At 43.7% G+C, this 12,443-nt stretch overlaps 1 long non-coding RNA gene across 1 annotated transcript in view; it reads left to right on the top strand.

The window, feature by feature from the left end:
• The first annotated feature begins 240 nt into the window (after positions 1-240).
• The window catches only part of LOC128850543 (uncharacterized), a 42,976-nt gene continuing 30,773 nt past the window's right edge, over positions 241-12,443 (top strand). Inside the window, exons 1-2 of the long non-coding RNA XR_008447970.1 lie at positions 241-524; positions 10,036-10,194. This is a non-coding gene — a long non-coding RNA (uncharacterized LOC128850543). The remainder of the gene's footprint in view (positions 525-10,035; positions 10,195-12,443) is intronic.

Here is a 12,443-nt window from a genome sequence, read left to right as displayed (position 1 = left end):
ATAGAGAAGAATGAAAAGGAACTATAGAGAAGTCTGTTTCTTCTTTCATATAAAAAGTTTGTGCCATCAACCTTCCTTCACACTTAGTGCTTTCTTTGCTGCTTCATATGTGATTCTATTTCTGTTCTCTTCTCAAATCAGCTGCCAAAATTCCCATGCATGGAGTAACCTCAAAATGCACATTTCCTATTTATGCGTCACTTGTGATTTTTGAGTGCTCCCTTGTAGTGCATGCACACTTTTCTCTGTGGAACAAAAATTCCTTTCATGCTAGTGACAAAGCTGAGGAAAATGATGCATAAACTAACTGGAAATCAAATATTAATATGAAGATTCTCTCCTGCTAGAAGACAGGGAGATACATGCTCAGGTATGAATTCAGCTTTAGATGGACAGTGGATGCTGGCCGTGTTCAAAGATCTAGTCCAAGGGAGGAGGGATGGATGACAGACCAAGCAGGATCTGGAGTTAGCAAGATATTCCGAGTGTTGGGCTGCTCCTTTTTACCTCCATCAAGGGTGAAGGTAAGATCAATGAGAACTTTAAACTTTGTTGCTTCCTAAAAATCTTCTTCCTTTTGTTTGGCCTATATTTAGGTTTTAATTTTTTTCCTAGTGTTTCTGACCTGAAGAGAAGGATATGGGCCTTGTAAGCTCGATCTACTTTTTCCAGCTTAACCAGTTGGCCTGTTAGAATAAATTCTCTCCCTTCCCATGTAACATCTCTTCATTTATGTCCTCAGACCATCAGAACTGCAATTACTGCTGTGACAGGTATTTGAAAGGGCTTCCAACCAATGACAAACAAGGCAAGTTTTTATGAGGCTCTCTTTGGTGACTGTCACCTTTTGAAAACCTGGAAAATGACTTATTAGATAAGAAGTGACAATTACTGTACGATGTCCAAAGCAAGTATATATTGTATTATTGCATTGTTCAAATGGTATAGCAATAGTATTTATGGTACGTTTGCACAGTGAATAACAGCAGAATACAAATGAAAGTTGTGGCACAGTAATGACTAAAAAAAAAACCAAATTAAGCCTTTTATGCTAGACCTAGTACAAAAAGTGGCTTACATACTACACACAGAACTGATTCACGAACTATTAATTGTCCTCTGGATTATTCTTTTTTTTTTTTTTTTGTTTGCTTATGTAATAATCGTTTAACTTTTTTCTTGTTGCACAGAATCATAATTTTGTTCTGATCTTACAATTCATGTAGGATGTACCAAGGGAGGCAAAATGCCTGTCTTTCTATGAGATGCAGAGAAAGTTTTCAATTGCTTTTTAGAACTAATGTAAACAGTCTCTTTAATACTGAACATTTTTTGTTCCCATCAAAGCTTGTCCTTTAAATGACCTTTGAGAATTCTTCCAGTGATTCAGTTATGCACCAAATTAACATTTCTAAAACTCTGGGCAAAAGGTGCAAAGGGTATTGGGAGTTTCTGAGGGTGGATTAGGAATTGCCACATTCAAGAAATCTGAAAAGGTGTTAGCTGTCTCCCTGTTACAATTGTACTCCTACTAGCATCATTCACAAGCCTAGCAGTTTATGTATCTGTACTGGAACAGCACACACCTCCAGAATATGAGGGGCTGTTGCCTAGTTACTTGTGATTTTATCCCTTTTTCAGCTGAAATATACCCAGATGCAAATTACAACATATGGTGACACTGACAAAACTCTGTTGAGCATGGAGTCTATAAAAAATGGTTTGCATTCATCTCTGGTCATTTTTGTCTTATGACAGAAGAGATAGAAGCGGTATTCTTAATTCATGGTACTCAAGACAAATTATGGACACAAGATACTGCAGATACTCTTTTATCTAGTTGTTCAGTTTTCTAAGAAAAATGTATAACAGAAGCCAATTCTAGAAGAGCAGAGAGGAGCCTGTCTTTTGTTATGACGTGTTGTATTTCTCAGGAAAGGGAGAAGTATTTCACGCTTTGTTGTTTTGACCAAGGCATGACAACTAATCTATGGTATGTAGCAGCCAGACAAACAGCTTGTTATATACGTATCACTTCACTATGGGGCATGCCTGGCAACTCAGATGATACCCTGACTGCAAAATTTTACAAGGTCTGTTTCTCAGGAATGCAATACTTCTGGCCCATCTTTAACTTAATACTGCAACAGCTGAAAGTGGCACATAAGATGTACAAATACACATCAGAAATACTGTGGTAAGTTAACTAAGCCTATAAATGAAGTTCTATAATTAACAGCAAATTATTAGACTGTTGTAGCTGTAGATATGGAAATAGCCCAGCTTCTTTTCTTACAAACCTCAAAAGCTAAATTGCATTCAAAGCTCTTGAATAATCCTACAATCAACATCCCAGTTTTCCAGGTGGCAGGTCAGGAAAACAGGAAGGATCAGCACACAGTGAGGGATAAAATCATGGGCTAAGCAGCAATAATGATCTTATTCTCCTTGTCGTTTGAGAACATCTCTCTTATCTCAGGGACTTTCTGCTGTGCTGGCTCATAAATAACTTTTTCTCAGTTTTAGCCAGACTTTCTAATGGAAGAAGACAGTTCCAGTCTCATTGGCTGTCTGGTTTTGCTGGTCAGTTACCCCAGTTTTCAGATTTCAAACAAGTGCAGTACAGAACAAAATGTCTGAAAAGTGAGCAAGGGCAGTTCTGTAAGTTTTTTGAAATTGAGGTCCTAGATGGAAGAGAGAGAATCAAATGAGTACTACATGGAGGGAACAATAGGCAGAGCTTCACTACAATATACATTATTTTGGCATAGGCTGTCTGGGTTGCTGCCCTTCATGGCATGGATGAGTTGGTGGAAGAGTGGGTTGTAAGGAGCTGAGTTAATTTCAAGGAAACCGTTCAAGGGGAACATTATGGGACAACACGTACAAATCCTAAGAAGACGAAGCTTGCTTAGCACAGTTCTTTTCATCTCCTCAAGTAATTTTAGATGATGTATATACTTTCAGCTTTAATCTTGCTCCTGTTTCCTTAGCTCGTGTGCTGAGAGCCTTTTGAATCTACTTTGAATGTAAGTTTGATTGCATCAAAAGTAGGTCCTTATAAGTAAACTTGTGTTATACAGGAACATACTTGTAAAAAAATGGATTTACATTGCAGGAAAGCAAAATACAGCTGCATTCAGATGGGGTCCCTCCTTACTTCAGCTGTAATTTCCAGGTTTTCACTGGCAGTTAGTGCGTAGCTAATTAATGTCAGTATTCTTTCATCATGGCTAAAGGGGAGTTTGACTCAAAGCTTATTAACTAGGATGACTATATTAATTACAGGGAAAATAACATAAGGAACTCTGAGAGGTCTCTGTATTTCCTCTCTATCAGGCTGCTAGCCCTCACTCACACTTGCAGATATAGCTTGAAATGAATGCTTTAATCTCCTAAGGGGCTTGTTGCTCACACTCTAGTCAACAGTATAACAGGGAACCTAAGACTGTCTTTGAAAATCACCCATAAAAGGCAATACTGTTAGGAAATGGAATATTTAATGAACTTTCCCTCCAAATAAATGAGAACCCCATTCTTGGCTTTGTATAGATGTCATGCAAATCACTTAGATGACATGCTAGACTTCTGTCCAGATTACTGGCAGGATTTGGTTTGGATATGAACAGTAACTGGCCAACAATCTCACAAAATAATGGTTGAAGTTGGTGATTTTAACTCACTGGAGGTATAATGTGTCTCTCTAAGCATCCTGGAAGAACAAGTAGATGCCAGCTATGATTAGTATATATCCTCATGCTGCAAATAATGAGCAAGCAGGCTGGACATGTGCTGTACTGACTCCCACATGGCAGGAGAATATCACTGTCTGCTTCCTGGTACTTTGTCACATGAATGAACCAGTTCTTGGGTAAGAACAAATGTCCTTGTCACTAGCGATTTACCTAGCTCAGCAGATTTTCCTTGACTGTAACTGAAAAGTACCAGCAGGGAGTCTGCCTGGTCTTTCAGCAAGGCTTATCCCACTTTGCCATCTGACCTTGGCCAGCATCCTCCCATTCTTTTTACCAATGTCGGAAAAGTGCTCTTGCTTGGAAATTGTGCAAGGCACTGCTAGACCAATGAGTTTCAAAGCTGGAACTAGGGTTTGAATCACTAATCACTATGCATACAGAGACTTTTCTGGGACTAGCAACATGTAATATTACTATCCTTTTTTACTTAAGTAGCATGCAGACTTCCAAAATGGTGTCAAGGTATGGTGGTGCTGAGTGCAGGTAAAACAGAAGCACAGAGACAATCCCTGCTGCTTTCTGGGTGAGAAAATAACAGTGACACAGAAGCATTATTACCATCTGCATTTTATAATGGGTGATATGAGGAACAGAGGTGTCAAAATGCTGATCCAAGGAAGTACATAGTGTCTCCAGTTTGTTTTGCCACGCTGTATTCCTGAAGAGAGAATCAAATTCCAGCTCTGGGCTCCTAGACAGGGAGTACTGTATATCCCAGACACAGCACACATGCTGGTTCTCTTTCTAAGGCTCAGCGATGCCCAAGTCTCATGCTGATACCACAAAGGGACACATCTGGGTCAAACATCAGTGTCTCTGAATTGGGAACTTTTCATAAAACAGATGTAGCTGTCGATATTCAATACAGTTGGATTGAGAAGCTCCCTGCAGATAGATCTGTCTGTGCAAATAGCATCTAGGATGAGGGGTTCCTGACAAGTTTAAAGTTGAATAGGCAGGCTTTTGACTACAGTGTGGGAGAAAAGTCCTCCTGCATCTTTTAAAATATGTGAGTGGTTTTTTTTTTTGATCCAGCCCTACATCCAAGGTCCAGGTGCAGTTTTGAGTATCTTGCTTCACTGCATGAACTGAAGATCATCTGCCTTTCTTTGCTCATTTGTACTCTGTCTGTACCTAGAGGGTACAACTGCTGGGGTGTCAGATCTGCTTACTGAGGAGTCCTAAAATTATCGTGAAGCAGTGGTGCCATTGGAGCAGCCGCATGGCCTCCTGCCAGAGCAAGGCCTCGGGGATCTTGTTAACTCTCTCTCTATCCATTTTCCTGACAGTTTCCCACTAGTAAGTTTTAAGCCCATTTGTCAGTTGCAGCTGTACTTCGAAGAGAAGCAGAAGTCTTAAAGATGATAAATAAATTCTTTTAAGTTTTATGAAAGTGAATGGCCAGATAGAACAGAAAACAAAAATAATGATTTATCTGAGAGTTAAGACATAAGAAGGAAACTGGGGAAGTACTTTTACAAAGGCATGTTGTGATAGGATGAGGGGGAATGGCTTTAAATGTGAGGGGGGAAGATTTAGACTAGACATTAGGAAGAAATTCTTCACCATGAGGGTGGTGAGACACTGGCACAGGTTGGCCAGGGAAGCTGTGGATGCCCCATCCCTGGAGGTGTCCAGGGCCAGGTTGGGTGGAATTTTGAGCAGCCTGATACAGTGGGAAGTGTCCCTCCATGGCAGGGGGGTTGGAAGCAGGGGGTTTGGAAATGGATGATCTTTAAGGTCCCTTCCAACCCAAAGCATTCTATGGTTCTATCATTTTAAGTCCCTTCAAGCGTTTGGCAGTAGCCTGTTAACAGAGCAGTGAGCCCCTAGTGCTATCCTGCCTGATTTGTATTGACATGTGTCCAGGCCCAGCTTGGACTAAGCACTGAGCGTGCTCTTAGCTGGTAAGGATGCGTGCAAACCTGGTGGAAGTTAGTTTGCATTGTTAGTAGATGAAGATTTAGGAGAAAAACCACACAGACTTGCAGGAAAAGAGATTCAAGTAGTTTCTAGAGCAATGCAACTTAAGAAACCCTAATGACAAAGTGACTAGCTGAGTTCTTATTTTATTGCTGGCACCTCCCATGGCAGTTAATAGGATTTTGCTTCTTTGTTTGTGGTGGTAAATCTGTTCCTCTAAGTCTGTGCGCTACTTGTTTTTATCTTCTCCCTTTATCTTTGTTTTTCTTTATTGTATACTTAGAGATTTACCTCACACGATCCACCGGAAAACTAAAGGCACACTAAATCTTTGCTGAAGGAAATTGCCTGCAAACAATAATCACCATTATAAGTCTGACTTTTGAAAAATTTACCCACCATTTGAGAAGATGCCATTTTTTATTTCCTCAATGAAAAGCTGGAGTACATAAAAGAAGGAAATAATAAAAGGAAGTAAATAATGATGTCTCATGTAGTGCTGCAAAATAACCCTTGCAAATACTGACTTTTCAAGTGACTTCTGTGGAGTGTATGCATTTGTAATGCATTTCCTTCCATCAGCAGTCACCATGGCACACAATGTAGTACCTGCCTGCCAAACACTTCTCAAGACAATGAAATACAACATGATCTCATCTCAGTCTGTAGAGTGCCCAGTTCAGCTTGTTTTCTAAATCACTTCACAGAGTGCAATAGTAATCCTTGATTTACAGCCCAAAAAACAGTGAAGAAAGGAAGAAAAATTAATTGTCAAGAGAAGGGAGTTCAGATAAGCTCCTAGAGCCAAGTGCCATGGGACTCAGCTGAGTTGAGGTCTGTGGGTCCAGATGGCTCAGGCGGGTGAGCTGGCGGTGGCTGCTTCGACAAGGGCAGATTGTGCTTCAGTGCAGAGGGGCAGCTGGTACTGCACGAGGAGGAGGAGCGGGGCGAGGACGAGTATAATGGACACCAGTGTGTAACGCGAGTGGGTCTGCGGAGGGTGGGGATTTTATACTGATCTGGAAATGACAGGGAGAGACTAGGGGGCTAGTTGGAGGGATAGATGTAAATGCTGTAGGGGAAAAAGGAAAGGAGGAAGGAAGGAAGGAAGGAAGGAAGGAAGGAAGGAAGGAAGGAAGGAAGGAAGGAAGGAAGGAAGGAAGGAAGGAAGGAAGGAAGGAAGGAAGGAAGGAAGGAATAGAAAATATAGCCAGGCCTGCCAAGTACCCAAACCAAGCAGCCAGACAGCTTGCAGAGAGACGAACAACAGGTAGCTGTGGCAGGAAAAAAAGACAACATGGAAGTTTTTTATATCTTGCAGCAGAAATGTCTGATAAATTATATATAGTATGGGCTAAATGTGCCTTAGGTCAACAAGGAAGTGTTTTCTTTCACAAGAAAGGTCTCAGTGTGAGACAGGTGTTGCCATCAGCTGAGCAGAGGAAGAAGGGGGCTCTGATGCGGAACTTGCACACTTTCTTATGAGCCTGACACCTGCTTCCTTGACCAGCCGCCTGGAAAAAACACATTTCAGTGGGGTTTTTTTCTCAGATGAGGAAGGAAGTCTATACCACTTCACTTTCCCAGGGGAAATCACTACTGGCAGAATATTAGTCAACAGCATACTTTAGCGATGTATTAAACAAGAAAATGTCCTTATGTCAGAAATCTTCTTGATTAAAAGGGGAGGTCTAATGATAGGTTTTTCTTTAATAAGAGTAGAGACTTTTTTCTCTCATAACTGCACTGGCAGTAGAGATTTTAGAAGAGAAAAAAATGTTTTTTAAAAACCTCCTGAGGCACATACTTAACATCAGATCAAATTTCTTGAAAAAATGATAGCCGATTATACAGAATATACTGTACAAGCACAGATTTCTGTGAATTAGTTACCGTGTTTTCAGAAGTAGAAAAACATTTGGAACTTTGAAACACTGGAGGAAAACAAAAAAGAAAGGACAAATCTGTCAGTCTGTAGCAATGGAGCCATGGCTGCACAGAGGCTGTAGGATTTATACCGTTTGCGGATTTCCCAGAGGCAGCAGCTGCCTGTGCCACTCATTTGAGAGAGGCACTCTGTGCCAGTGGTCCCACTGTCAATGCCTGGCCCCAGATGTATAGAAACAAACCATGAAAAATCAGTCTGGTGTGAAGGCAAACAGCCTTTATTTAAATATTATTGTCTTCTTTTTAAGCTGACTTCTTCTGACTTCAGTAAAAAAGCACTGCAACTGTGCCATGAACAGAAGTTTAGCCACACAGCCATTATAGGTATAGGAGAGTTACTCTTCTCTCATTTGCTTCTTTTTTTGCTGCTTCAAACCACTTTACCCAGGCTGACTGTTGTCACTTTGAAGTAGAGGAGAGGGCAGGGTCTTTCTGCAGAAAGGTGTCAGGCTGTGGGTATGAGAGCCTCAGAATGGTGCAGCCATCAGTCTCTGCAGGCAGACACAGTGTTCTCTTGCAGTTTATCTGTGGCATTTACCTTTTCTTATCTGCACTAATACAGGCTCATTATTTTTTGTAGCTTGGAGTAGGAGCAGGAAGAGCTCATATTTGCTCACACTATAGTGTATATAAAGTCCTGTAAAAAGGCTTATTTCCATGCAAAACGGGCTGAGCTCAGGTATGATACATTGCCTTAGATTACAGCACTGGGTGGTTCACTTTGTAAAGAGACCAAGACATTTACAGTTTCTACTGACAACTATTTAATATTTTCATCTGCTTGAGCATGGCAGAACTTATCTGCTTATATAGGCTCCATTACCATAATAACTGCAAATATTATAGTAATTAAGATGCTTAACTTAAGAGTACTCTTGAGACATAACCATATTTATTTTTCTTTTATAGCTGAGAATGTGAGGCAAAAGGAACAAAGTATCTTAAGGTCACTAAAGAGGCCATGAGGCTATTAATGCTCCACCACAGCTCCCCACCTTCATCTGGTAGCTCTATGAAGTCCTGTCTCGGACCACACACAGGGCATCAGGGAAACATCAAAGTGCAAGTCTGATCAGAAATCTCCAGGCTTATGGAGTTCCCCTGAACATCACCCCTGTGAATGGCCATGTCAGAATGGCTGTGATTTACCAGTGCATTCAACAAAATAGGTTAACACTGTCTTTATCTCCATACCAGAGCATGTGTGCCCTCCATGAAGTCTCCATGGAACAGAGAAGCAGAGCTCATGTATGCTCTTGTGACTGGGATACTTGGCTCAGCCACCATTCACAGCACAGGCCATTCACAGCAGTCATAAGCAGCCACTGCTGGCTACGTGCATGCTCATGGCACCCCATTTTCTTGCTTCATCTGCTGTTACCACCAGAGGTGCTGCCACAGAGCCATCTGGCACCCTACCACCTGCCCTTGCTCTGCTGAGCAGTGGTGCAGGGCAGACCCCAACACACCAGCTGGGAATAAGAAGCACGGCTGCAAACAGCTGCTGCAGAAGAATGTTCATGCTTCCATGTGGAGGAAAGCCAGGCACCAATGGTTTTACCAAGGACATCATATATCTTGCAGGGTCCACATACCGTGTCATCTTCACAAGGCTTTTGCTTGGACACCCTTTTTCTCCTCTTCATTGGCACAGCTGCTTCGCTGGAGGGATGGGACAGCTTAGGAGTGTGCATCCCATGCTGCTCTGGCTTGTCACAGGTTCAGTTGTCCAAGTCTCCAGTTAATGCAAAGGGGTGATGGCAATCACATTGGCCCTCCCTTGAAAAAATGCCTCTGTACTTCAAAATTAAAACTAAGCATTATCTCACACAGACACAAACCCTGCCCTACCACTGCTTTTGTGCTGTGCATTGGCCCCTTTTTCCTTGTCAGCATTCCCCAAGCCAAAGTGCTTGCAGCATGTCTGTGGTGCAAGCTGGAGGACACAACTCCATGGATGACCGCCAACTCTTCAAGCAGCACTCGTTGCCCTGTTCACACCCTTCCCATGCTTGGGGAGCCATGCCAGGCTATGAGGCCATGGCCAGGGACTTACATCCAAAACACATTGTCACAAAATGCTTGATGTTTACTCTCATTTGGTTCTTCACTCTTCTGGAGAAGGTTGGGAATGCATTACTTTTTCTCTGAGTCATAGGAGTGGGGCTTCATCAGTGCTAGAGCCAGAGCTGTGTTTGAGAAAGACTTTCCTCCTCACCTCTCTGAAGACAAGTCTCCTATAAGCTTGGTAGTATGGTGGTTCAGGACCCCCAGGGATGGGAACAGTCGGCAAATAATGGCAGGACCTGAAGGAAGACAGGACAGACACAGGGAACTTACAGTGCCTTTATGCTGTTCATTTTTTCCCCAGAATGTCCCTGTGGTAACTTTATTGCCTTTTTCTTTCTAGGTGACATGCTTGGATCTCCCAGGCTGAGAGCTGTCATTTTGATCTGGAGGCGGATCCAAAGGGAGAAAAATGACACTTACTTTTCTGAGGGGCTTGTGTTTCCATGGGCAAAACATTGCTAGTTCCAACACACATTCATATGGACATGTCCAGCACTAGGTAAGCAGCTTTTTAAACACTGCTTCTCTCCCCCTGCTATCTCCAATGCAGACATTTGAACCTGGATTCCCATTAGGGGCCTGTTCCAGAGCACACAGGACGGGAGGACTTCACAGAATCACAGAATCACAAGGTTGGAAAGGACCCATTGGATCATCGAGTACAACCATTCCTAACACTCCCTAAACCATGTCCCTAAGCACTTCATCCACCCGTTCCTTAAACACCTCCAGGGAAGGCGACTCGACCACCTCCCTGGGCAGCCTCTGCCAGTGCCCAGTGACTCTTACTGTGAAGAATTTTTTTCTGATATCCAACCTGAACCTCCCCTGACGGAGCTTCAGGCCATTCCCTCTTGTCCTGTCCTCTGTCACTTGGGAGAAGAGGCCAGCTCCCTCCTCTCCACAACCTCCTTTCAGGTAGTAGTAGAGAGTAATAAGGTCTCCCCTCAGCCTCCTCTTCTCCAGGCTAAACAACCCCAGCTCTCTCAGCCGCTCCTTGTAAGACTTGTTCTCCAGCCCCCTCACCAGCTTTGTTGCTCTTCTCTGGACACGCTCCAGAGCCTCAACATCCTTCTTGTGGTGAGGGGTCCAGAACTGAACACAGTATTCAAGGTGCGGTCTCACCAGTGCCGAGTACAGAGGGAGAATCACCTCCCTGGACCTGCTGGTGACCCCATTTCTGATATAAGCCAAGATGCCATTGGCCTTCTTGGCCACCTGGGCACACTGCTGGCTTATATTCAGTTGGCTGTCAACCAGCACCCCCAGGTCCTTCTCTTCCGTGCAGCTCTCCAGCCATTCTTCCCCCAGTCTGTAGCGCTGCATAGGGTTGTTGTGCCCCAAGTGCAGGACCCGGCATTTGGCCTTGTTAAACCTCATGCCATTGGTCTCGGCCCAGCAGTCCAGCCTGTTCAGGTCCCTTCGCAGAGCCTCCCTACCCTCCAGCAGATCGACACTTCCTCCCAGCTTAGTGTCATCTACAAACTTGCTGAGAGTGCACTCAATGCCTTCATCCAGGTCATTGATAAAGACATTGAACAGAGCTGGACCCAGTACTGAGCCCTGAGGAACTCCACTTGTGACTGGCCTCCAGCTGGAGTTAACTCCATTGACCACCACTCTCTGGGCCCGGCCATCCAACCAGTTTTCAACCCAGGAGAGTGTGCGCCTGTCCAGGCCAGAGGCTGACAGTTTCTGAAGCAGAATGGTGTGAGAAACTGTGTCGAAGGCTTTACTGAAGTCCAAGAAGACTACATCCACAGCCTTTCCCCCATCCAGTAGTCGAGTAATTTTGTCATAGAAGGCGATCAGGTTAGTTTGGCAAGATCCGCCTTTTGTAAACCCATGTTGACTGGGCCTGATCACCCGGTTCTCTTGCATGTGCTTCATGATAGCACTCAAGATTACCTGTTCCATGACTTTCCCTGGCACTGAGGTGAGACTGACAGGCCTGTAGTTCCCCGGATCCTCTCTGCAACCCTTCTTATATATGGGCACAACATCAGCCAGCCTCCAGTCTAGTGGAACTTCCCCAGTCAGCCAGGACCTCTGGAAGATGATGGATAGGGGTTTGGAAAGGACATCCGCCAGCTCCTTCAATACTCTTGGGTGGATCCCATCCGACTTGAGGCAAAAGCTCACCTGTCCGGCACTCCACATGGATGTGAGAGGTGGGGACTGCAGAGGGGCAGACTCTGGCACCTCTTCTCTGCCAACAGCCTCTGCAAGCTAGGAAATTGATCATGGGCTGTCCTGAGAGTAATGAACTTTTTTTGCCTCCTGTTGGGGACAAACATGCTTTACCTGACATTGAGTGGTTTTATTTCCTTACACAGCACCCAGGCAGGAATGTCCTGTCTAAAATCGTGCTAGAAACATGCCACAGTGGCTTGTGAAACAGAAATGGGAAAGCTGCTGGCAGCAAGGACATCCCTCAGAAGCTATGGATATGCCTTAAGGGCCTGCAGCTTGGGGAGAACAAGGGTATTAGAGCCCAAGCTTTCCTGTAGAGCAAGCTCAAAAAGCAGCATAAATGGGATTACAGCAGGTCTATAGCAGTCTCTCTGCTTTAAGCCTTCCCACTCCTTCTTATTTTTTTCCCAAACTAGTATATTAGTGTACTTTTTCTCTGCAGGTGACCGGTGACTGATGTTTTATTAAAGATGTGGTGAAAGAGCTGTATTGTTTCCCTCAGCTTTGAGGCAGTCTAAGCCTGAAGTCTGGCCTGGTTTGCAGTCTGGCGAGCCT

This window comes from Cuculus canorus, chromosome Z (assembly GCF_017976375.1).
Source record: "Cuculus canorus isolate bCucCan1 chromosome Z, bCucCan1.pri, whole genome shotgun sequence".
Lineage (NCBI taxonomy): Eukaryota > Metazoa > Chordata > Aves > Cuculiformes > Cuculidae > Cuculus > Cuculus canorus.
Note: the sequence above shows the minus strand (reverse complement) of the source record. Positions and strands in the feature narration are given on the sequence as shown.